Consider the following 24,804-nt stretch of genomic DNA (forward strand, 5'->3'; position numbering starts at 1 on the left):
TGGACCATGTCATGTGACCAGGTTCATAAAGTCAGTTTGGTTGTAAAGGAATACGTCACGTCTGCTGGACAGCAAAGAGGCAGAATGTCTGAAAAGAGAAAAAGCGAAAAGCAGTGTTTCCATTTGTCGATATAGCACTCTGACTATTTATGACTTTGCCTGTGACCAATGCCAGCGGGGAGCGCTCTTTTTCAAAATTTGCGCCAGTTAAAGATAGACTGAGATCCACGATGGGCCAAAACAGACTGAATCACCCGTCTCTGATCCGTCCATTGAAAGAGATATTCTGCGTAAATTAGATTTCACCAGCCTCATTAAGGAGTTCTCTGTCGGTCGGCCGGTCCACAGAAATACGTGGTCTCAGCAGCTATGGGGAATTCACGCTTGTTTCTGTATCATTGGTGTTTTAGTGAAGGCCGTCTCAATGTGTGTGTGTGTGCCAGTGCTCCCTGAGTGTGTGTGTGTGAGGGCCATGTAATATTCCTAGCACTCTTTTACACATGGCACGAAATTTATTTTTTTCTGCGTGATCAGTAAGGGGGCCTCACACAAATAGTAGCCTAGGGGCCAATGACCACCTTAATACACCACTGATGATGACCTTGTAATGAACCCAATGTTCATATTGGATTCACTTTTTTTTTTTTTTCAAAAGGAAACACAGGATCAGTGGACGAAGTGTAACAGTAAGTTCTTATTCCACATGTTTCCCTTTGTAAACGAGTAACAGATAATTTATTTATACCCAGTGATTCGCGAGGGTTACTGACTCACACCAAGTCAAATGATATCTCTGTGATTGAAAAAACATTCAATCTAATTGTACCAGAGAGTCAGAGCCTACCTAGCAGAGGGACCAGAGTGGCAGACCTACTGAACAACATCATCTAGATATTAGATTATAGAATGGAGCTATCCATGTATATAAGACACTACTCTCATAGCTGGGGCGATGTGGCCAGCATAACGTCAGCTCAGTGGCGTTTATAACGTAGCTCACTGAGTCGTCATGACAACACAGAGCAGGGACAAAGGGTAGAAAGACTTCTGTCCTTGTTTGACCACGATAATGGCAGCCGTCTCCCTACACGTATTCAGTCTGTCAAGATGTTCTTCTGTGTAGAGGCTAATTCAGAGTGGAAACCAGGAACTGGTTCAACTGATTCTACATGATTAGAATATATGGAGCAGTTCATAATAATAGGATGGATACGTTTCATAATATCAATCATAGTCCTGGGAGGTAAGGGTTACATTCAACTAACATGTATCATGTTACATTAAACTAACATGTATCATAGTTACAATAAACTAACTACTTACATTTACATTATATAGATTTAAATAACATGTATCATGGTTATAACCATGATACATGTTATTTAAATCTATATAATGTAAATGTAAGTATCATGGTGACATTAAACTAACTAATGATAGTGACTGCTGTTCTGACATGTTACTGTATTGTTTATCTATATATAGTATGGATTGATCGTCTTCTGGAGGTAAGTGTTATTACTGGTTTGATACAGGACACAATAATATATGTGACCCTAGCTGGCAGTGGTGGAGTTATTAGATGATGACCTTGTAATGAACCCAATGTTGATATTTTATTTACATTTTTATTTTATAGAAAAAGAAAACAACGGAACAGGAGAGGAAGTTAAATGGTAAGTTCTTATTCCACATGTTTCACTTTGTAAATGAGTAACAGATAACTTAGATAGAATATATGGAGCAGTTCATAATAATAGGATGCATATCTTTCATTATATCAATCATAGTACTGGGAGGTAAGGGTTACATTAAACTAACATGTGTCATAGTTACATTAAACTAACATGTTTCATGGTTACATTAAACTAACATGTATCAGGGTTATGCTGAATGATAGTGACTGCTGTCCTGACATGTTGCTGTATTGCTTATCTCTATATAGACTTGCGTGCTCTACTTCAGGAGGTAAGTGTTATTACTGGTTTGATACAGAACACAATAACATGTGTGAAGGTTCAAGGAGTTTAATTGTCATTGTAGTACACAACGAAATACAGGTTAGAACTCTTTAGCAACAGTTAGAGTTTAAATGTCAAAATGACACAAAACACAAAAAGACACAATAAGACAATGACACAAAGACAAAGACCAAATGACAGAAGTGGTTAAAAAAGATATGAATAGTGACATGTAGATTAAAAATGAACCGCAGTTGTAAAGTGCATAAAGATTTCAGTGGAGGCCACAGTAAAGTGCACAATACTCATAGTACACACACACACACACACAAACACACACACACACACACACACACACACACACACACAAACATCACCCTGTACATATTGTGCCCATCAAGTCCAGTCTGTTGTGTGTGTGTGTGGAGGGGCGGGGCGGGCGGGGTTGTGGATGTTGGAAGCTCCTGCTTCTGGAGGAGAGTTGTCCTTAGGTCTTTGTTAGAAGGTTGAGGGGGTGATGGAGGCTACAGCTCTTGTGGTGCGGGCCCGCAGTGTGCGGTACCTCTTCCCTGATGGTAGGGGGACAAACAAGGTGTGTCCAGGGTGAGTTTGATCTGTGCTTATTGACCTTGCCTTCCTCTTCAGGCGGTCACCACACACAGAGTCCAGGTCTGGGAGCTCAGCTCCTATGATCCTTTTAGCTGACCTAACCACCCTGGCCAAGTCCCTCCTGCTCTCCGCTGTGCAGCCTGCATACCACACACTGCAGCCCTGGCAGAGGATGCTCTCAAATGTGCTCCTATAAAAGTGAATGAGCAGGTGTGTGGATAAACCAGCCTGTTTGAGCTTCCCTAGAAAGAAGAGCCTCTTCTGGGCCCTCTTCACAAGGTTGGAGATGTTAGTAGCCCATGTTAGGTCCTTGGTGATGTACGTCCCCAGGAACTTAACAGAGTCCACCCTCTCCACTTCTTCCCCATTGGTGGTAAGTGGGGTCTGCGTGGTCCTCTTGGACCTCCTAAAGTCCACAAGGATCTCATTTGTTTTGGTGGTGTTTAGGACCAGGTTGTTATCCACACACCACTCTGCCATGTGTTGGACCTCCTGCCTATAATGGCACTTGGTGTTGTCTCTAATGAGCCCCACCACAGCGTATTTGATTATGGTGTTGGATGAATGGATGGGTACGCAGTCATGGGTGAAGAGGGTGTAGAGGGCTGGGCTGAGTACACACCCCTGGGGCGCACCGGTGTTCAAGGTTATGGTTGAGGATGTCAGATCCCCTACTCTGACATTCTGCAGTCTGTTTGAAACAAAGTCCAGGATCCATGAGCAGAGTGAGGTGGGGAGACCAAGATTAATGAGTTTGAGGACCAGTTTATGGGGGATTATGGTGTTGAAGGCAGAGCTGAAGTCCACAAAGAGCATCCTTACATATGTGTTCAGATACTCCAGGTGGGACAGGGCTGTGTGGATTGCGATGGAGACAGCGTCCTCTGTGGATCTGTTTGCTTTTTAGGCAAACTGGTGACTGTCCATGTCCACAGGGATGCGGTCTCTGATGTACGTCAGTATCATCCGCTCAAAGCACTTCATGATTACTGGGGTGAGGGCGACTGGGCGCTAGTCATTGAGGCAGGTAATGCCAGATCTTTTGCGGATAGGGACGATGGTAGTGGTCTTAAGGCAGGTGGGAACTGCAGCTTGTTGCAGAGAGAGGTTGAAGATGTCTGTAGAAACTCCTGCTAACTGGTCGGCACATGACCTCAGTATACGGCCCGACACCCATCAGGGCCAGTAGCCTTGTTGGTGTCAATCCTTCTCAAGGGGGACCTCACCTGGTGGTGCTGAAGAGTGAGTGTCTGCTCCTCCTCTGGCCCTGTCACCTGACGCTCCACTGTCACCCCACTGTGCTGCTTGTCAAAGCGGGCGAAAAAGCGGTTTAGGGTGTCTGGGAGGTCCCTGTCCTCGCTAACCAGTGTGGTCTTATATTTGTAGTCAGTTAGAGTTTTGATGCCTCTCCACGTGCTCCTGGGGTCCTTGTTTTCAAAGTGACCCTCAATGCTCTGTCTGTACTTGCCTTTGGCCTCTTTAATGCCCTTTTTTAGGTCTTGTCGGGCAGTTCTATAGGCCAGCATGTCACCTGACCTGAAGCCAGTATCTCTCGCCCTGAGCAGCAACCTCACATTACCGTCAAACCAGGGTTTCTGATTAGGGAACACCTTGATGGTTCTGGTGCGCAGTACTGTCTCGGTGCAAAACTGAATGTAGTCCAGGACGTTAGAGGTGTACTCCTCCAAGTTGGCTCCCTGTGAAAATGCCTCCCATACTGTGCTCTCAAAGCAGTCCTGTAGTGATGTAACAGCTTCCTCACTCCATACCTGTACTGTCTTCACAGCTGGTTTGGTTCTACAGACAACTGGTTTATAAGATGGAATCAGTGTCAAGGAGATATGATCTGATAATCCGAGGTGTGGAGATGGTGCAGCTTCATATGCCCTCTGTATATTTGTATATACTTGGTCCAGTGTGTTTTTATCTCTGGTTTGAAAGTTGACATTGTTGTGGAGTTTTGGTAATACTTTCTTGGGTAATTCTATACTAGTTATTAGATGATGACCTTGTAATGAACCCAATGTTGATATTTTATTTACATTTTTATCTTATAGAAAAAGGAAAAACTGGAACTGGATAGGGAGTTAACTGGTAAGTTCTTATTCCACATGTTTTACTGTGTTAATGAGTAACATATCATTTGTTAATATCCAGTGATTTGCAAGGGTTACTGACTCACACCAAGTCAAATTTTATCGCTGTGATTAAAAACATTTAATCTATCAGAGAGTGATAGCCTACCTAGCAGAGGGACCAGAGTGGCAGACCTACTGAACAACATCATCTAGATATTAGATTATAGAATGGAGCTATCCATGTATATAAGACACTACTCTCATAGCTGGGGTGATGTGGCCAGCATAACGTCAGCTCAGTGGCGTTTATAACGTAGCTCACTGAGTCATCATGACAACACAGAGCAGGGACAAAGGGTAGAAAGACTTCTGTCCTTGTTTGACCACGATAATGGCGGCCGTCTCCCTACACGTATTCAGTCTGTCAAGATGTTCTTCTGTGTAGAGGCTAATTCAGAGTGGAAACCAGGAACTGATTCAACTGATTCTACATGATTAGAATATATGGAGCAGTTCATAATAATAGGATGGATACGTTTCATAATATCAATCATAGTCCTGGTAGGTAAGGGTTACATTCAACTCTAACATGTTTCATGATTACATTAAACTAACATGTATAATAGATACAATAAACTAAGATGTATCATGTTACATTAAACTAACGTGTATCATGATAACATTAAACTCTAACATGAATCATCAATCATAGTCCTGGTAGGTAAGGGTTACATTCAACTCTAACATGTTTCATGATTACATTGAACTAACATGTATCATGGTTACATTCAACTAACATGTATCATGTTACATTCAACTAACATGTATCAGGGTTATGCCGAATGATAGTGACTGCTGTCCTGACATGTTGCTGTATTGTTTATCTCTATAGATTTGGATAAACTAATACGTGAGGCGGTAAGTATTATTACTGGTTTGATACAGAACACAATAATATGTGTGGCCCTAGCTGGCAGTGGTGGAGTTATTAGATGATGACCAGAGGTGGATTAACACACAGGCTAGCCTCGGCTGAGCCTAGGGGCCCAGGTGTGCAAGGGGCCCTGGATTGGCCACACTATTTTCAATTTGACTTGAAATAAAAAAAGACTTGGCCCCTATTGGCCCATAACAAGAATCATTAAAAAGTGAAGCAGCTGATTGGGTAGATGTGTGGGCCATGTCATGTGACCAGGTTCATAAAGTCAGTGTGGTTGTAAAGGAATACGTCACGTCTGCTGGACAGCAAAGAGGCAGAATGTCTGAAAAGAGAAAAAGAGAAAAGCAGTGTTTCCATTTGTCGATATAGCACTCTGACTATTCATGACTTTGCCTGTGACCAATGCCAGCGGGGAGCGCTCTTTTTCAAAATTTGCGCTAGTTGAAGTTAGACTGAGATCCACGATGGGCCAAAACAGACTTAATCACCTGTCTCTGATCCGTCCATTGAAAGAGATATTCTGCACAAATTGGATTTCACCAGCCTCATTAAGGAGTTCTCTGTCGGTCGGTTGGTCCACAGAAATACGTGATCGCAGCAACTATGGCGAATTCACACTTGTTTCTGTATCATTGGTGTTTTAGTGAAGGCCGTCTCAATGTGTGTGTGTGTGTGTGCCAGTGCTCCCCGACTGTGTGTGTGAGGGCCATGTAATACTCCCAGCACTCTTTTACACATGGCACGAAATAGATTTTTTTCTGCGTGACCAGTAAGGGGGCCTCACACAAATAGTAGCCTAGGGGCCAATGACCACCTTAATCCACCACTGATGATGACCTTGTAATGAACCCAATGTTCATATTGGATTCACTTTTTTATTTGATTGAAAAAGGAAACACTGGATCAGTGGAAGAAGTGTCGCGGTAAGTTCTTATTCCACATGCTTCACTTTGTAAATGAGTAACAGATCATTTATTAATATCCAGTGATTTGCAAGGGTTACTGACTCACACCAAGTCAAATGATATCACTGTGATTAAAAACATTTCATCTAATTGTACCAGAGAGTCAGAGCCTACCTAGCAGAGGGACCAGAGTGGCAGACCTACTGAACAACATCATCTAGATATTAGATTATAGAATGGAGCTATCCATGTATATAAGACACTACTCTCATAGCTGGGGCGATGTGGCCAGCATAACGTCAGCTCAGTGGCGTTCATAACGTAGCTCACTGAGTCGTCATGACAACACAGAGCAGGGACACAGGGTAGAAAGACTTCTGTCCTTGTTTGACCACGATAATGGCAGCCGTCTCCCTACACGTATTCAGTCTGTCAAGATGTTCTTCTGTGTAGATGCTAATTCAGAGTGGAAACCAGGAACTGGTTCAACTGATTCTACATGATTAGAATATATGGAGCAGTTCATAATAATAGGATGGATATGTTTAATAATATCAATCATAGTCCTGGGAGGTAAGGGTTACATTAAACTTATTCAACTCATTCAACTAACATGTGTGATGGTTAGATTAAACTAACTATGTAAACTATGTATCATTGTTATAATCATGATACCTGTTATTTAAATCTATAGATTTAAATAACAGGTATCATGGTGACCCAAAACAGACAGGAGGGGAGATCCTTTGTTGCTGCCCTACATGTCAGTAGGCATAAAGGGCAGTACGTAAGTATCATGGTGACATTAAACTAACTAATGATAGTGAATGCTGTCCTGACATGTGACTGTATTGTTTATCTCTATATAGGATTGTATTATCGTCTTCTGAGGGTAAGTGTTATAACTGGTTTGATACAGAACACAATAACATGTGTGACCCTAGCTGGCAGTGGTGGAGTTAGTAGATGATGACCTTGTAATGAACCCAATGTTGATATTTTATTTACATTTTTATTTTATAGAAAAAGAAAACACCGGAACAGGAGAGGAAGTTAAAGGGTAAGTTCTTATTCCACATGTTTCACTTAGTAAATGAGTAACAGATAACTTTGATAGAATATATGGGCAGTTCATAATAATACGATGCATATCTTTCATTATATCAATCATAGTACTGGGAGGTAAGGGTTACATTAAACTAACGTGTTATAGTTACATAAAAGGTGCCATGACATGCCACCAGGTGTGGTGTGATTAGCCGCTACAAGCCGTTTTGGAAATCTGCCCATTATGACACCACAGGTGGGCGTGTCCACCTAGATGTGTGACGGATAGATGAGCAACGTTTGCTGCAGTCCACTGGGTAGGCTGTTGGACTGATCTATCCAGCACACATCTAGGTGGACACGCCCACTTTCTGTCCCTTATGATGTCATAAGGGGCAGATTTCCAAAACAGCTTGTAACAGCTAATCACACCACACCTGGTGGCATGTCATGGCACCTTTAAACTAACATGTATCATTGTTAAATTAAACTAACATATATCATGTTACATTAAACTAACATGTATCAGGGTTATGCTGAATGATAGTGACTGCTGTCCTGACATGTTACTGTATTGTTTATCTCTTTATAGACTTGGATGAACTTCTTCAGGGGGTAAGTGTTATTACTGTTTGATACAGAACACAATAACATGTGTGAAGGTTCAAGGAGTTTAATTGTCATTGAACTGCACAACGAAATACAGGTTAGAACTCTCTAGCAGCAGTTACAGTTTAAATGTCTAAACTACACAAAACACAAAAAGACACAATAAGACAATGACACAAAGACAAAGACCAAATGACAGAAGTGGTTAAAAAATATCTAAATATTAAAAATGAACCGCAGTTGTAAAGCGCATAAAGATTTCAGTGGAGGCCACAGCTGTAAAGTGCACAATACTCATAGTACACACACACACACACACACACACACAGTTTAATACTTTTATTTGGATTGTAACAAGTGGGGAGGTACAAATGATCCAAACATTAATGGAAGAATTGCAGGACTAAGCAGGCTTGACCAAACAGAGAATGCCTTATGCTAATACAACTATTTTGATCATGGACACTTATTGCATCTTCTTCTCCAGATTGCTAAACTCCCTATTGTGGCAGAGATGGAGCAGTACTTTACTTCTTGCATTTGGTTTGTTCAGTCCACAGTGTTGTAGCCCACGCAATACAAGCTTGTGAACATGTCCTAGACTTCCAAAAATAAGAACAATTAATGTGTAATTAAAACCTAGATTTGTGATACTGTTAGCCAGTGCTTGATATTTTAAAAACAACATGCTAGTTCCACAATAGTCACATTCTTATTGGAGACATCTAGAATGATAATTTCAGTAATATTTGGTATATTACTGAAAGTAGTATTGTTATTTTGTGCACAATTGAACGAGTCCATTTTAACTGCAGAGTGTTTGTATATCTTTGTTTGTACTTCTTTAATCCTGTGTGTTATTAGGTCCACCAGCCTATCATGGTACTTCTTTAATCCTGTGTGTTATTAGGTCCACCAGCCTATCATGCCTTGCAGTGTACAGGCCTTTGTAAAAATTACATCCATTCAGGACGTGTGCGATGGTTTCGTTGGCATGGGTGGTAGGATGGAGAATGCAGTGTGGGTCGTGGCTGGAGGGATACCAAGTGGACAAGTTAGATTTTGTCGGGAGTACTTGGAGGCGGGCTTTGATTGTAAAGATGAGAACATACTCGCCGATCGACACGTTTGAGTAGATGGTGTGAGAGAGGGATTGATCTACGACTGGTAAGCATGCAAGTTTTCCCTGAAGTCTGAGGCTTTTCCAGTGTTGCGCGCTTTGTGTGCGCTTCATGGAGAGGATGACAGCTCTTGCCGTTGTTAACGGTAACTCGCGACGCTCGTCGCTGAGCTCATAAGTTGCACAGGGGTAAATGAGTGGGTCCGCAATGATGTCTGTGAGTGCGATTGTTGCGCTGTCCGGCCTTGCCCACTCAAGTTGTAGTCCATTTCGATGGCATAAGCCGCACAGTTTTGTTATTTAGTTCTTTCAGTGTGGTTTGTGGAATGTGGAGATTAGATACTGTAGGAATTGGGCTTGGGTATGTGCTACTGTTAAGAATTATGTCAATTGCTTTTGATCTCCTTTGCTGCCATAGGTAAGAGAGTTTGTTTCTTCCCACCTGTGTTGGGTGCTGACGTTTTGCGCCTCCGTTGGTGAGCTGCAGTTGGATGACATCCCGAATGAAGCTCTATTGTGTGGCGATCCCATCGCGTAGAGAGTCCGGGATCGGGGAGAGTTTGGTTGAGGCGTGGGAACTTTTTAAATATCCTTTGGGTATACTTTAGTAATGGCACACACACACACACACACACACACACACACACACACACACACACACACGCACACACACATCACCCTGTACATATTGTGCCCATCAAGTCCAGTCTGTTGTGTGTGTGTGGAGGGGCGGGGCGGGCGGGGTTGTGGGTGTTGGAAACTACTGCTCCTGGAGGAGAGTTGTCCTTAGGTCTTTGTTAGGGGGTTGAGGGGGTGATGGAGGCTACAGCTCTTATGGTGTGGGCCCGCAGTGTGCGGTACCTCTTCCCTGATGGTAGGGGGACAAACAAGGTGTGTCCAGGGTGAGTCTATCTGTGCTTATTGACCTTGCCTTCCTCTTCAGGCGGTCACCACACACAGAGTCCAGGTCTGGGAGCTCAGCTCCTATGATCTTTTTAGCTGACCTAACCACCCTGGCCAAGTCCCTCCTGCGGACCTCACCTGGTGGTGAAGAGTGAGAGTCTGCTCCTCCTCTGGCCCTGTCACCTGACGCTCCACTGTCACCCCACTGTGCTGCTTGTCAAAGCGGGCCAAAAACGGTTTAGGGTGTCTGGGAGGTCCCTGTCCTCGCTAACCAGTGTGGTCTTATATGTGTAGTCAGTTAGAGTTTTGATGCCTCTCCACATGCTCCTGGGGTCCTTGTTTTGAAGTGACCCTCAATGCGCTGTCTGTACTTGCCTTTGGCCTCTTTAATGCCCTTTTTTAGGTCTCGTCGGGCAGTTCTATAGGCCAGCATGTCACCTGACCTGAAGGCAGTATCTCTCGCCCTGAGCAGCAACCTCACATTACCCTCAAACCAGGGTTTCTGATTAGGCAACACCTTGATGGTTCTGGTGCGCAGTACTGTCTCAGTGCAAAACTGAATGTAGTCCAGGACGTTAGAGGTGTACTCCTCCAAGTTGGCTCCCTGTGAAAATACCTCCCATACTGTGCTCTCAAAGCAGTCCTGTAGTGATGTAACAGCTTCCTCACTCCATACCTGTACTGTCTTCACAGCTGGTTTGGTTCTACAGACAACTGGTTTATAAGATGGAATCAGTGTCAAGGAGATATGATCTGATAATCCGAGGTGTGGGGATGGTGCAGCTTCATATGCCCTCTGTATATTTGTACTTGGTCCAGTGTGTTTTTATCTCTGGTTGGAAAGTTGACATTGTTGTGGAGTTTTGGTAATACTTTCTTGGTAATTCTATACTAGTTATTAGATGATGACCTTGTAATGAACCCAATGTTGATATTTTATTTACATTTTTATCTTATAGAAAACGGGAGAACTGGAAATGGAGTTCGGTGGTAAGTTCTTATTCCACATGTTTTACTGTGTTAATGAGTAACATATCATTTATTAATATCCAGTGATTTGCAAGGGTTACTGACTCACACCAAGTCAAATGATATCGCTGTGATTCAAAACATTTAATCTAATTGTACCAGAGAGTCAGAGCCTACCTAGCTGAGGGACCAGAGTGGCAGACCTACTGAACAACATCATCTAGATATTAGATTATAGAATGGAGCTATCCATGTATATAAGACACTACTTTCATAGCTGGGGTGATGTGTCCAGCATAACGTCAGCTCAGTGGCGTTTATAACGTAGCTCACTGAGTCGTCATGACAACACAGAGCAGGGACAAAGGGTAGAAAGGGCGCTTTCACTCCTTCAGTCCGTAGACTCGGTCCGATTCAGGGTGAAGTTGAGGGTTTGATTAATTTTCACTTGGTTGGGTCAGCGTTCACACTGGACTCTGATAGGCCGACCGTATTGTAAACCAACGCCTCGCGGGCGGGCGGGTCGCTCATCTATTGGACAGAACCTCAGAGGGAAACTCACAACGCTTCCTAGTTGAGGACAACATCAATGGAGCAACTTGGGACTGTCTTGGGTTTTTCATTCTGCCATGGTGTTCCTACAAATTGTAAATCATTTGGAGGAACTGCCACCATTCCTTAACTGAGTAATTAAAACAAGTAATCGATGACACACAATTCTATGAGCCGCAACATTTCTTTACATATTCTTCAGGCCATATCTCGATAACTGCTTTCACCTCCTGATTGCTCCTGACTCACTTTCATCTCCATAAGTTCACGTATACCTGGCTGAAGAGGCTTTTTATTATTTCCTGTGTGTGGAAAAAGTGTACATTCCACCCACAAGGCAGTGTGTGTCGGTTCACTTCCTATAGTCGACTGCGGTCAAGCCAGCCGCCCCTACATTTGGAGTGCACCCATATTCTATCCTTTAGGGCAAATTAGTTGAAACGGCCGAGCTGACACGGAGAGTAAGCTACTTTTCACATCTGACTACGTCCTGTTTTCAAAACAAGCTGTTAACACAGTTCATACAGAAACCGCAGTGCCTACACACTAACACAACATCAAACATGTTATAGACGGGTCTGATTGCGTTAAAAACCTAAAGCAAACTTAACCAGAGTTCACTTGGAAGCGGACATAGAACCCTGTTTTCAAGCAGACCACCGTTTATTTGTTCGGACCCAACTAGAGTAGAGAATAGAATAAAGAAAGAATGAAGTAATACACTTTGCTGCCCTCACTAGTTTATCTTGCAGCCTACTTTGCTCACTGAAAGGGGGGGGGTGCTATATCCACATTTGAGTTTCCACATTCTGTTCATACCACGTTCTGTTTAATGTAGAATCACAAGACGTTTTTACACTGCCAAATATGCCGTCTTATGCACTTTTTTTTTTCGCTGCACGGCCCGTGTGTTTACACTGCCCGAGGTAAATTGCTTGAGCTAGCACCCCAATATACCCTCCTGACCCTACACGCATTGGTGGTTTATTTTCATGTAAATGCTATTAGACGCTCCACGGTTCCGGGGGGGGGGGGCTTGGGTAGAGGTGTCTCTGCGCTGCCTCTACAACAGAGACAACTCAGTGATATCACCATGAGTAGTTTTAAGAGCCGCTCAGAGAGAGCCTCTGAGAGAGCCGCTCAGAGAGCCGCTCAGAGAGCCGCTCAGAGAGCCGCTCAGAGAGAGCCGCTCAGAGAGCGCCGCTCAGAGAGCCGCTCAGAGAGAGCCGCTCAGAGAGAGCCGCTCAGAGAGCGCCGCTCAGAGAGCCGCTCAGAGAGAGCCGCTCAGAGAGCGCCGCTCAGAGAGCCGCTCAGAGAGAGCCGCTCAGAGAGCCGCTCAGAGAGCGCCGCTCAGAGAGCCGCTCAGAGAGAGCCGCTCAGAGAGCCGCTCAGAGAGAGCCGCTCAGAGAACCGCTCAGAGAGAGCCGCTCAGAGAGCGCCGCTCAGAGAGCCGCTCAGAGAGCGCCGCTCAGAGAGCCGCTCAGAGAGAGCCGCTCAGAGAGAGCCGCTCAGAGAGAGACACTCAGAGAGAGCCGCTTCAAGAGCCGCTCAGAGAGAGCCTGTTATGGCTAAAATTTTCGCCATCAGGTTTGAGGCAGAGGGTTACCGACACACATTCCAGGTAAGTACGCACGGAGAGTGGAATTCCTGTTTGAGTATTTATTCCAACAATCTGGTTGACTTTCAGGAAGTGCAATTGAAGGATGATAGGATGCAAAAAGAAATGATAGACAAGTGTTTCAGGAATACGTAAAGCTTATGCGGTCGAAAAACTATTCCTTCTCTGCCATTTAACCTGCCCTACTCTCAGTCAATGGACTAATAAATAAGTCTAGACAGCCGCGCCACCGAGGCACGTCAGGATTAGAGGGCGTGGCTACGTTACTACGTTTACAGGTAGATATAAGGTAAGCGAGTACAAACGTCCTAATGTCAGATACTATCAAATCACATTAAATAATTTACAAATAATAAAGACTTAGAAAGTAACTAAAGTTTTCTAAGACAAAATGCAAAATGCCAAATTATGGCTTCTACAGAGCCGCTTCAAGAGCCGCTCAGAGAGAGCCGCTCAGAGCCGCTCAGAGAGAGCCGCTCAGAGAGAGCCGCTCAGAGAGCCGCTCAGAGAGCAGCTCAGAGAGCCGCTCTGAGCGCTGGTGGTCTTGTTGGTGGTCAGTTGTGCCATTTAACCTTCAAACTGTAAAAAAGGACCTTTGAAGCTTTCTCAACAATGTTGGGCATTCTGTTACGTCTATTCTTTTGTTGATGAGCGGTGCTTAATATAACACGTTACATTAGGTACGGGTTACATTAAAGACTAACATGTTTCATGGTTAGATTCAACTAACATGTATCATGTTTATGCTGATTGATAGTGACTGCTGTCCTGACATTTTGATATGTTTTTTCTCTATTTAGAATGGTATTATAGAAATCGTCTGGAGGTAAGTGTTATTACTGGTTTGATACAGAACACAATAATATGTGTGACCCTAGCTGGCAGTGGTGGACTTATTAGATAATGACCTTGTAATTAACCTAATGTTGATATTTTATTTCCATTTTTATTTTATTGAAAAGTCAACAAAGAGAGAGGAGATGTGCTTAAACGGTAAGCTAATATTCCACATGTTTCAAGCGCCATCAATCCTGTCCTGAAACCTGTTCCACACATATAACGACCAGAGTATTTACAGGACAATAGTGGCATGAGGACTTTAGCCTGAGAGAGAAGTGGGGTTGGGATTGATTGGTGTGACGGCCTCTCATTTGAATTTTGTGGAAGTCATTTTATTTTATATTTTTATATATATATATTTTTTATTCTTTCTAAATCTCTGCGGCCCGTTGGCTAATGCCCCGGGTCGCGACCCGGTGGTTGAGAACCCCTGTGTGGTGGGAACTTCTGGACCACGTCAATCGTTTCTGTATAAACTGAGTAGGAATAAAGAGTCATCCAAACTTTTATTAGGGTAGTATATTTAAGTAATAAACGTACAATAACATACAACAAACAAACAACAAACAAACAACAATCATCCGAGGCCTCAGATGGGAGTTCGCCCTGCGTCTCTCTAACGCCTCATACCCACTGTACACGTCCGTCGACGGAAGAGAGTGGGCGTGTCCGACGCATGGGGTAAAACACGATCTGCGTATAACGTGCATATAACGCGATCTGATTGGCCAACGGATCCGTCGCTGCCTGAAAAGTTAAACTTCTCAACTTTTGGACGCAAGAGACGGAGCCGATTTGACGGACGGACCCACAATGCATTTCGGGAGCGTCCCATGTAAAGTCAATGAGATCCGTCGACGGACGTGTACAGTGGGTACGAGGCGTAAGAGCTCCGCATGGAGAGGTTGAATGCATTGGCAAAAGCAAGGACTTCTTCTACAGTGGCAGATGTTCTTCTGTGTAGAGGCTAATTCAGAGTGGAAACCAGGAACTGGTTCAACTGATTCTACATGATTAGAATATATGGAGCAGTTCATAATAATAGGATGGATACGTTTCATAATATTTATCATAGTCCTGGGAGGTAAGGGTTACATTAACCTAACATATCATGTTACATTAAACTAACATGTATCATGTTACATTAAACTAACATGTATCTTGTATCTACATGTAACATGTATCTACATTAAACTAACATTATGCTGAATGATAGTGACTGCTGTCCTGACATGTTACTGTATTGTTTATCTCTATATAGTATGGATTGATCGATTTCTGATGGTAAGTGTTATAACTGGTTTGATACAGAACACAATAATGATGCACAAAGATACACAAAGATGATGACCTTGTAATGAACCCAATGTTGATATTTTATTCACATTTTTATTTTATTGAAAAAGGAAAAATCGGAACAGGAGGAGTTAAATGGTAAGTTCTTATTCCACATGTTTCACTTTGTTAATGAGTAACAGATCATTTATTAATATCCAGTGATTTGCAAGGGTTACTGACTCACACCAAGTCAAATGATATCGCTGTGATTCAAAACATTTCATCTAATTGTACCAGAGAGTCAGAGCCTACCTAGCAGAGGGACCAGAGTGGCAGACCTACTGAACAACATCATCTAGATATTAGATTATAGAATGGAGCTATCCATGTATATAAGACACTACTCTCATAGCTGGGGCGATGTGGCCAGCATAACGTCAGCTCAGTGGCGTTTATAACGTAGCTCACTGAGTCGTCATGACAACACAGAGCAGGGACAAAGGGTAGAAAGACTTCTGTCCTTGTTTGACCACGATAATGGCAGCCGTCTCCCTACACGTATTCAGTCTGTCAAGATGTTCTTCTGTGTAGAGGCTAATTCAGAGTGGAAACCAGGAACTGGTTCAACTGATTCTACATGATTAGAATATATGGAGCAGTTCATAATAATAGGATGGATACGTTTCATAATATCAATCATAGTCCTGGGAGGTAAGAGTTACATTAAACTAACATGTATCATGTTACATTAAACTAACATGTATCATGGCTATATTAAACTGACACGTATCATGGTTACATTAAAGGTGACATATTATAATGTTTTTCCAACAAGTAAACATAGTACATGAGTTCCAGAGAACATGTTTTTGCCTACCGCTATTCCCCTCTGTTTCAGTCCCTTCAGAATGTGCTGTTTCTGGTGTCTGTAGCTTTAATACAAATGAGCTGCTGCCCATTGACCAATGAGCTGTCAGAGTGAACCACAGCATGGAGGAGAAGTGATTGTTGCCTTTGCATACTCCCGGAGAATTATATCTATATAATATAATATAATATAACATATAATATTATTATATGATGATAATATATAATATATAGGTATCTATATAATGTAATATCTAATATAACGGCCAAGCTATGTGCGCCTCCGGATGATCTCGACCATGGTTGAGAAGAATTGGGGGAAAGGAACTTTGGCTTTGACTCTCTGAAGTCCAGATTGAACCACGACCTGGAGGAGAAAGGGATTGTACTCCCAGAGCTGAGCTGCCGGACTGCCGACGGAGTCAGTCGGAGCTCCGGCGGCAGTCCGGCAGCTCTGCTCCGGGAGTCCAGCGCAGTCCAGCAAGTCTTGTTTTCATAATATGTCCCCTTGAACTCTAACATGTATCATGTTACATTAAACTAACATGTACCATGGTTACATTACATTACATTAAACTAACATGTATCATGGTTACATTAAACTAACATGTATCAGGGTTATGCTGAATGATAATGACTGCTGTCCTGACATGTTGATGTATTGTTTATCTCTATATAGAATTGGCTGATGAAATTCGTGAGAAGGTAAGTGATATCACTGGTTTGATACAGAACACAATAATATGTGTGACCCTAGCTGGCAGTGGTGGAGTTATTAGATGATGACCTTGTGATGAACCAAATGTTGATATTTTATTTACATTTTTATTTTATAGAGAATTGAAAAACAGAAACGGGATGACGAGTTTTACAGTAAGTTTTTATTCCACATGTTTCACTTTGTGAATGAATAATCAGTCTTGTATAGCGCATTTCTAGGACCTAATGCGCTTTACAGTGAAGGGGGGACCTCATTAACCGTGAATGAATATCATATATGTGTGTGTGTGTGTGTGTGTGTGTGTATCAAACAAGTAGCCCTTCGTACGACTCAGTACCCTTGAAGTAGCTCTCGAGTTCAAAAAGGTTGGTGACCCCTGATCTAGATATTAGATTATAGAATGGAGCTATCCATGTATATAAGACACTACTCTCATAGCTGGGGTGATGTGGCCAGCATAACGTCAGCTCAGTGGCGTTTATAACGTAGTTCACTGAGTCGTCATGACAACACAGAGCAGGGACAAAGGGTAGAAAGACTTCTGTCCTTGTTTGACCACGATAATGGCAGCCGTCTCCCTACACGTATTCAGTCTGTCAAGATGTTCTTCTGTGTAGAGGCAAATTCAGAGTGGAAACCAGGAACTGGTTCAACTGATTCTACATGATTAGAATATATGGAGCAGTTCATAATAATAGGATGGATATGTTTCATAATATCAATCATAGTCCTGGGAGGTAAGGGTTACATTCAACTAACATGTATCATGTTACATTAAACTAACATGTATCATAGTTACAATAAACTAACATGTATCATGGTTCTAACCATGATACATGTTATTTAAATCTATATAATGTAAATGTAAGTATCATGGTGACATTAAACTAACTAATGATAGTGACTGCTGTTCTGACATGTGACTGTATTGTTTATCTCTATATAGACATGTTTGATCAACTTCTGAAGGTAAGTGTTATTACTGTTTGATACAGAACACAATAATATGTGTGACCCTAGCTGGCAGTGGTGGAGTTATTAGATGATGACCTTGTAACGAACCCAATGTTGATATTTTATTTACATTTTTATTTTATAGAAAAAGAAAACAACGGAACAGGAGAGGAAGTTAAAGGGTAAGTTCTTATTCCACATGTTTCACTTTGTAAATGAGTAACAAATAACTTAGATAGAATATATGGAGCAGTTCATAATAATAGGATGCATATCTTTCATAATATCAATCATAGTACTGGGAGGTAAGGGTTACATAAACTAACATGTGTCATAGTTACATTAAACAAACATGTTTCATGGTTACATTAAACTAACATGTATCATGGTTACATTAAACTTACATGTATCAGGGTTATGCTGAATGATAGTGACTGCTGTCCTGACATGTTACTGTATTGTTTATGTCTATATAGAGTTGGATGATCTACGTCAGGAGGTAAGTGTTATTACTGTTTGATACAGAACACAATAACATGTGTGAAGGTTCAAGGAGTTTAATTGTCTTTGTAGTACACAACAAAATACAGGTTAGAACTCTCTAGCAACAGTTAGAGTTTAAATGTCTAAATGACACAAAACACAAAAAGACACAATAAGACAATGACACAAAGACAAAGAGCAAATGACAGAAGTGGTTAAAAAAGATATGAATAGTGACATGTAGATTAAAAATGAACCGCAGTTGTAAAGTGCATAAAGATTTCAGTGGAGGCCACAGTAAAGTGCACAATACTCATAGTACACACACACACACACACACACACACACACACACACACACACACACACACACACACACACACACACACACACATATCACCCTGTACATATTGTGCCCATCAAGTCCAGTCTGTTGTGTGTGTGGAGGGGCGGGGCGGGCGGGGTTGTGGGTGTTGGAAGCTCCTGCTCCTGGAGGAGAGTTGTCCTTAGGTCTTTGTTAGGGGGTTGAGGGGGTGATGGAGGCTACAGCTCTTGTGGTGCGGGCCCGCAGTGTGCGGTACCTCTTCCCTGATGGTAGGGGGACAAACAAGGTGTGTCCAGGGTGAGTTTGATCTGTGCTTATTGACCATGCCTTCCTCTTCAGGCGGTCACCACACACAGAGTCCAGGTCTGGGAGCTCAGCTCCTATGATCCTTTTAGCTGACCTAACCACCCTGGCCAAGTCCCTCCTGCTCTCCGCTGTGCAGCCTGCATACCACACACTGCAGCCCTGGCAGAGGATGCTCTCAAATGTGCTCCTATAAAAGTTAATGAGCAGGTGTGTGGATAAACCAGCCTGTTTGAGCTTCCCTAGAAAGAAGAGCCTCTTCTGGGCCCTCTTCACAAGGTTGGAGATGTTAGTAGCCCATGTTAGGTCCTTGGTGATGTACGTCCCCAGGAACTTAACAGAGTCCACCCTCTCCACTTCTTCCCCATTGGTGGTAAGTGGGGTCTGCGTGGTCCTCTTGGACCTCCTAAAGTCCACAAGGATCTCATTTGTTTTGGTGGTGTTTAGGACCAGGTTGTTATCCACACACCACTCTGCCATGTGTTGGACCTCCTGCCTATAATGGCACTTGGTGTTGTCTCTAATGAGCCCCACCACAGCGGATTTGATTATGGTGTTGGATGAATGGATGGGTACGCAGTCATGGGTGAAGAGGGTGTAGAGAGCTGGGCTGAGTACACACCCCTGGGGCGCACCAGTGTTCAAGGTTATGGTTGAGGATGTCAGATCCCCTACTCTGACATTCTGCGGTCTGTTTGAAACAAAGTCCAGGATCCATGAGCAGAGTGAGGTGGGGAGACCAAGATTAATGAGTTTGAGGACCAGTTTATGGGGGATTATGGTGTTGAAGGCAGAGCTGAAGTCCACAAAGAGCATCCTTACATATGTGTTCAGGTACTCCAGGTGGGACAGGGCTGTGTGGATTGCGATGGAGACAGCGTCCTCTGTGGATCTGTTTGCTTTTTAGGCAAACTGGTGACTGTCCATGTCCACAGGGATGCGGTCTCTGATGTACGTCAGTATCGTCCGCTCAAAGCACTTCATGATTACTGGGGTGAGGGCGACTGGGCGCTAGTCATTGAGGCAGGTAATGCCAGATCTTTTGCGGATAGGGACGATGGTAGTGGTCTTAAGGCAGGTGGGAACTGCAGCTTGTTGCAGGGAGAGGTTGAAGATGTCTGTAGAAACTCCTGCTAACTGGTCGGCACATGACCTCAGTATATGGCCCGACACCCATCAGGACCAGTAGCCTTGTTGGTGTCAATCCTTCTCAAGGGGGACCTCACTTGGTGGTGCTGAAGAGTGAGTGTCTGCTCCTCCTCTGGCCCTGTCACCTGACTCTCCACTGTCACCCCACTGTGCTGCTTGTCAAAGCGGGCAAGAAAGTGGTTTAGGGTGTCTGGGAGGTCCCTGTCCTCGCTAACCAGTGTGGTCTTATATTTGTAGTCAGTTAGAGTTTTGATGCCTCTCCACGTGCTCCTGGGGTCCTTGTTTTCAAAGTGACCCTCAATGCGCTGTCTGTACTTGCCTTTGGCCTCTTTAATGCCCTTTTTTAGGTCTCGTCGGGCAGTTCTATAGGCCAGCATGTCACCCGACCTGAAGGCAGTATCTCTGACCCTGAGCAGCAACCTCACATTACCGTCAAACCAGGGTTTCTGATTAGGGAACAGCTTGATGGTTCTGGTGCGCAGTACTGTCTCGGTGCAAAACTGAATGTAGTCCAGGACGTTAGAGGTGTACTCCTCCAAGTTGGCTCCCTGTGAAAATACCTCCCATACTGTGCTCTCAAAACAGTCCTGTAGTGATGTAACAGCTTCCTCACTCCATACATGTACTGTCTTCACAGCTGGTTTGGTTCTACAGACAACTGGTTTATAAGATGGAATCAGTGTCAAGGAGATATGATCTGATAATCCGAGGTGTGAGGATGGTGCAGCTTCATATGCCCTCTGTATATTTGTATATACTTGGTCCAGTGTGTTTTTATCTCTGGTTTGAAAGTTGACATTGTTGTGGAGTTTTGGTAATACTTTCTTGGGTAATTCTATACTAGTTATTAGATGATGACCTTGTAATGAACCCAATGTTGATATTTTATTTACATTTTTATCTTATAGAAAAAGGAAAAACTGGAACTGGATAGGGAGTTAACTGGTAAGTTCTTATTCCACATGTTTTACTGTGTTAATGAGTAACATATCATTTGTTAATATCCAGTGATTTGCAAGGGTTACTGACTCACACCAAGTCAAATTTTATCGCTGTGATTAAAAACATTAAATCTATCAGAGAGTGAGAGCCTACCTAGCAGAGGGACCAGAGTGGCAGACCTACTGAACAACATCATCTAGATATTAGATTATAGAATGGAGCTATCCATGTATATAAGACACTACTCTCATAGCTGGGGCGATGTGGCCAGCATAACGTCAGCTCAGTGGCGTTTATAACGTAGCTCACTGAGTCGTCATGACAACACAGAGCAGGGACAAAGGATAGAAAGACTTCTGTCCTTGTTTGACCAAGATAATGGCGGCCGTCTTCCTACACGTATTCAGTCTGTCAAGATGTTCTTCTGTGTAGAGGCTAATTCAGAGTGGAAACCAGGAACTGATTCAACTGATTCTACATGATTAGAATATATGGAGCAGTTCATAATAATGGGATGGATACGTTTCATAATATCAATCATAGTCCTGGGAGGTAAGGGTTACATTCAACTCTAACATGTTTCATGATTACATTAAACTAACATGTATAATAGATACAATAAACTAAGATGTATCATGTTACATTAAACTAACGTGTATCATGATAACATTAAACTCTAACATGAATCATGGTTACATTGAACTAACATGTATCATGTTACATTCAACTAACATGTATCATGTTACATTCAACTAACATGTATCAGGGTTATGCTGAATGATAGTGACTGCTGTCCTGACATGTTGCTGTATTGTTTCTCTCTATAGAATTGGCTAATCTAATACGTGAGGCGGTAAGTATTATTACTGGTTTGATACAGAACACAATAATATGTGTGGCCCTAGCTGGCGGTGGTGGAGTTATTAGATGATGACCAGAGGCAGATTAACACACAGGCTAGCCTCGGCTGAGCCTAGGGGCCCAGGTGTGCAAGGGGCCCTGGATTGGCCACACTATTTTCAATTTGACTTGAAATAAAAAAAGACTTGGCCCCTATTGGCCCATAACAAGAACCATTAAAAAGTGATGCAGCTGATTGGGTACATGTGTGGGCCATGTCATGTGACCAGGTTCATAAAGTCAGTTTGGTTGTAAAGGAATACGTCACGTCTGCTGGACAGCAAAGAGGCAGAATGTCTGAAAAGAGAAAAAGAGAAAATCAGTGTTTCCATTGTCGATATAGCACTCAGACTATTTATGACTTTGCCTGTGACCAATGCCAGCGGGGAGCGCTCTTTTTCAAAATCAGCGCTAGTTGAAGATAGACTGAGATCCATGATGGGCCAAAACAGACTGAATCACCCGTCTCTGATCCGTCCATTGAAAGAGATATTCTGCACAAATTGGATTTCACCAGCCTCATTAAGGAGTTCTCTGTCGGTCGGTCGGTCCACAGAAATACGTGGTCACAGCAGCTATGGGGAATTCACATTTGTTTCTGTATCATTGGTGTTTTAGTGAAGGCCGTCTCAATGTGTGTGTGTGCCGGTGCTCCCCGAGTGTGTGTGTGAGGGCCATGTAATATTCCTAGCACGCTTTTACACATGGCACAAAATTGATTTTTTTCTGCGTGATCAGTAAGGGGGCCTCACACAAATAGTAGCCTAGGGGCCAATGACCACCTTAATCCACCACTGATGATGACCTTGTAATGAACCCAATGTTCATATTTGATTCACATTTTTATTTGATTGAAAAAGGAAACAGTGGATCAGTGGATGAAGGGTCGCGGTAAGTTCTTATTCCACATGCTTCACTTTGTAAACAAGTAACAGATCATTTATTAATATCCAGTGATTTGCAAGGGTTACTGACTCACACCAAGTCAAATGATATCGCTGTGATTCAAAATATTTAATCTAATTGTACCAGAGAGTCAGAGCCTACCTAGTAGAGGGACCAGAGTGGCAGACCTACTGAACAACATCATCTAGATATTAGATTATAGAATGGAGCTATCCATGTATATAAGACACTACTCTCATAGCTGGGGCGATGTGGCCAGCATAACGTCAGCTCAGTGGCGTTTATAACGTAGCTCACTGAGTCGTCATGACAACACAGAGCAGGGACAAAGGGTAGAAAGACTTCTGTCCTTGTTTGACCACGATAATGGCAGCCGACTCCCTACACGTATTCAGTCTGTCAAGATGTTCTTCTGTGTAGAGGCTAATTCAGAGTGGAAACCAGGAACTGGTTCAACTGATTCTACATGATTAGAATATATGGAGCAGTTCATAATAATAAGATAGATACGTTTAATAATATCAATCATAGTCCTGGGAGGTAAGGGTTACATAATTAAACTTATTCAACTAACACGTATCATGGTTAGATTAAACTAACTATGTAAACTATGTATCATGGTTATAATCATGATACCTGTTATTTAAATCTATAGATTTAAATAACATGTATCATGGTGACCCAAAACAGACAGGAGGGGAGATCCTTTGTTGCTGCCCTACATGTCAGTAGGCATAAAGGGCAGTATGTAAGTATCATGGTGACATTAAACTAACTAATGATAGTGACTGCTGTCCTGACATGTGACTGTATTGTTTATCTCTATAGACATGTATTATCGTCTCGAGATGGTAAGTGTTATTACTGTTTGATACAGAACACAATAATATGTGTGACTCTAGCTGGCAGTGGTGGAGTTATTAGATGATGACCTTGTAATGAACCCAATGTTGATATTTTATTTTATAGAAAAAGAAAACACCGGAACAGGAGGAGAAGTTAAAGGGTAAGTTCTTATTCCACATGTTTCACTTTGTAAATGAGTAACAGATAACTTAGAATATATGGAGCAGGTCATGATAATAGGACGCATATCTTTACATTAAACTCTATCATGTATCATGATAACATTAAACTACTGACATGCATTGTAGCTAGATTGAACTAACATGTATCATGGTTACATTAGACTAACATGTATCAGGGTTATGCTGAATGATAGTAACTGCTGTCCTGACATGTTACTATATTGTTTATCTCTATATAGGATTGGCTGATCAATATAATAAGGTAAGTGTTATTTCTGTTTGATACAGAACACAATAACATGTGTGAAGGTTCAAGGAGTTTGATTGTCATTGTACTACACAATGAAATACAGGTTGGGACTCTGTAGCAGCAGTTAGAGTTGAAATGTCTAAACTACACAAAATACAAAAAGACACAAGACAATGACACAAAGACAAAGACCAAATGACAGAAGTGTTTAAAAAATATATAAATAGTGATATTTGGATAAAAAACACACACACACACACACACACACACACACACACACCCTGTACATATTGAGCCCATCAAGTCCAGTCTGTTGTGTGTGTGTGGAGGGGCGGGGCAGGCTGGGTTGTGGGTGTTGGAAGCTCCTGCTCCTGGAGGAGAGTTGTCCTTAGGTCTTTGTTAGGGGCTTGAGGGGGTGATGGAGGCTACAGCTCTTGCGGTGCGGGCCCGCAGTGTGCGGTATCTCTTCCCTGATGGTAGGGGGACAAACAAGGTGTGTCCAGGGTGAGTTTGATCTGTGCTTATTGACCTTGCCTTCCTCTTCAGGC

General features: G+C 42.7%; 1 protein-coding gene and 1 long non-coding RNA gene across 8 annotated transcripts in view; both read left to right on the forward strand.

Annotated features, from left to right (window-relative positions):
- Positions 1-24,804, forward strand: part of LOC311359602 (uncharacterized protein) — a 174,366-nt gene that overhangs the window by 19,907 nt on the left and 129,655 nt on the right. The window lies entirely within an intron of this gene.
- LOC311359610 lies at positions 1,352-23,829 on the forward strand. 2 transcript variants are annotated; one of them, XR_014638265.1, is made up of 5 exons: positions 1,352-1,508; positions 1,640-1,676; positions 1,946-1,968; positions 21,139-21,175; positions 22,000-23,829. It is a non-coding gene; the product is annotated as an uncharacterized lncRNA (long non-coding RNA). The 2 variants fall into 2 exon arrangements; XR_014638266.1 differs by lacking the exons at positions 21,139-21,175; positions 22,000-23,829 and adding an exon at positions 4,628-5,162.

The sequence above is a fragment of the Micromesistius poutassou genome (assembly GCF_964030765.1).
Source record: "Micromesistius poutassou genome assembly, chromosome: 15".
In the NCBI taxonomy this organism is placed as follows: domain Eukaryota; kingdom Metazoa; phylum Chordata; class Actinopteri; order Gadiformes; family Gadidae; genus Micromesistius; species Micromesistius poutassou.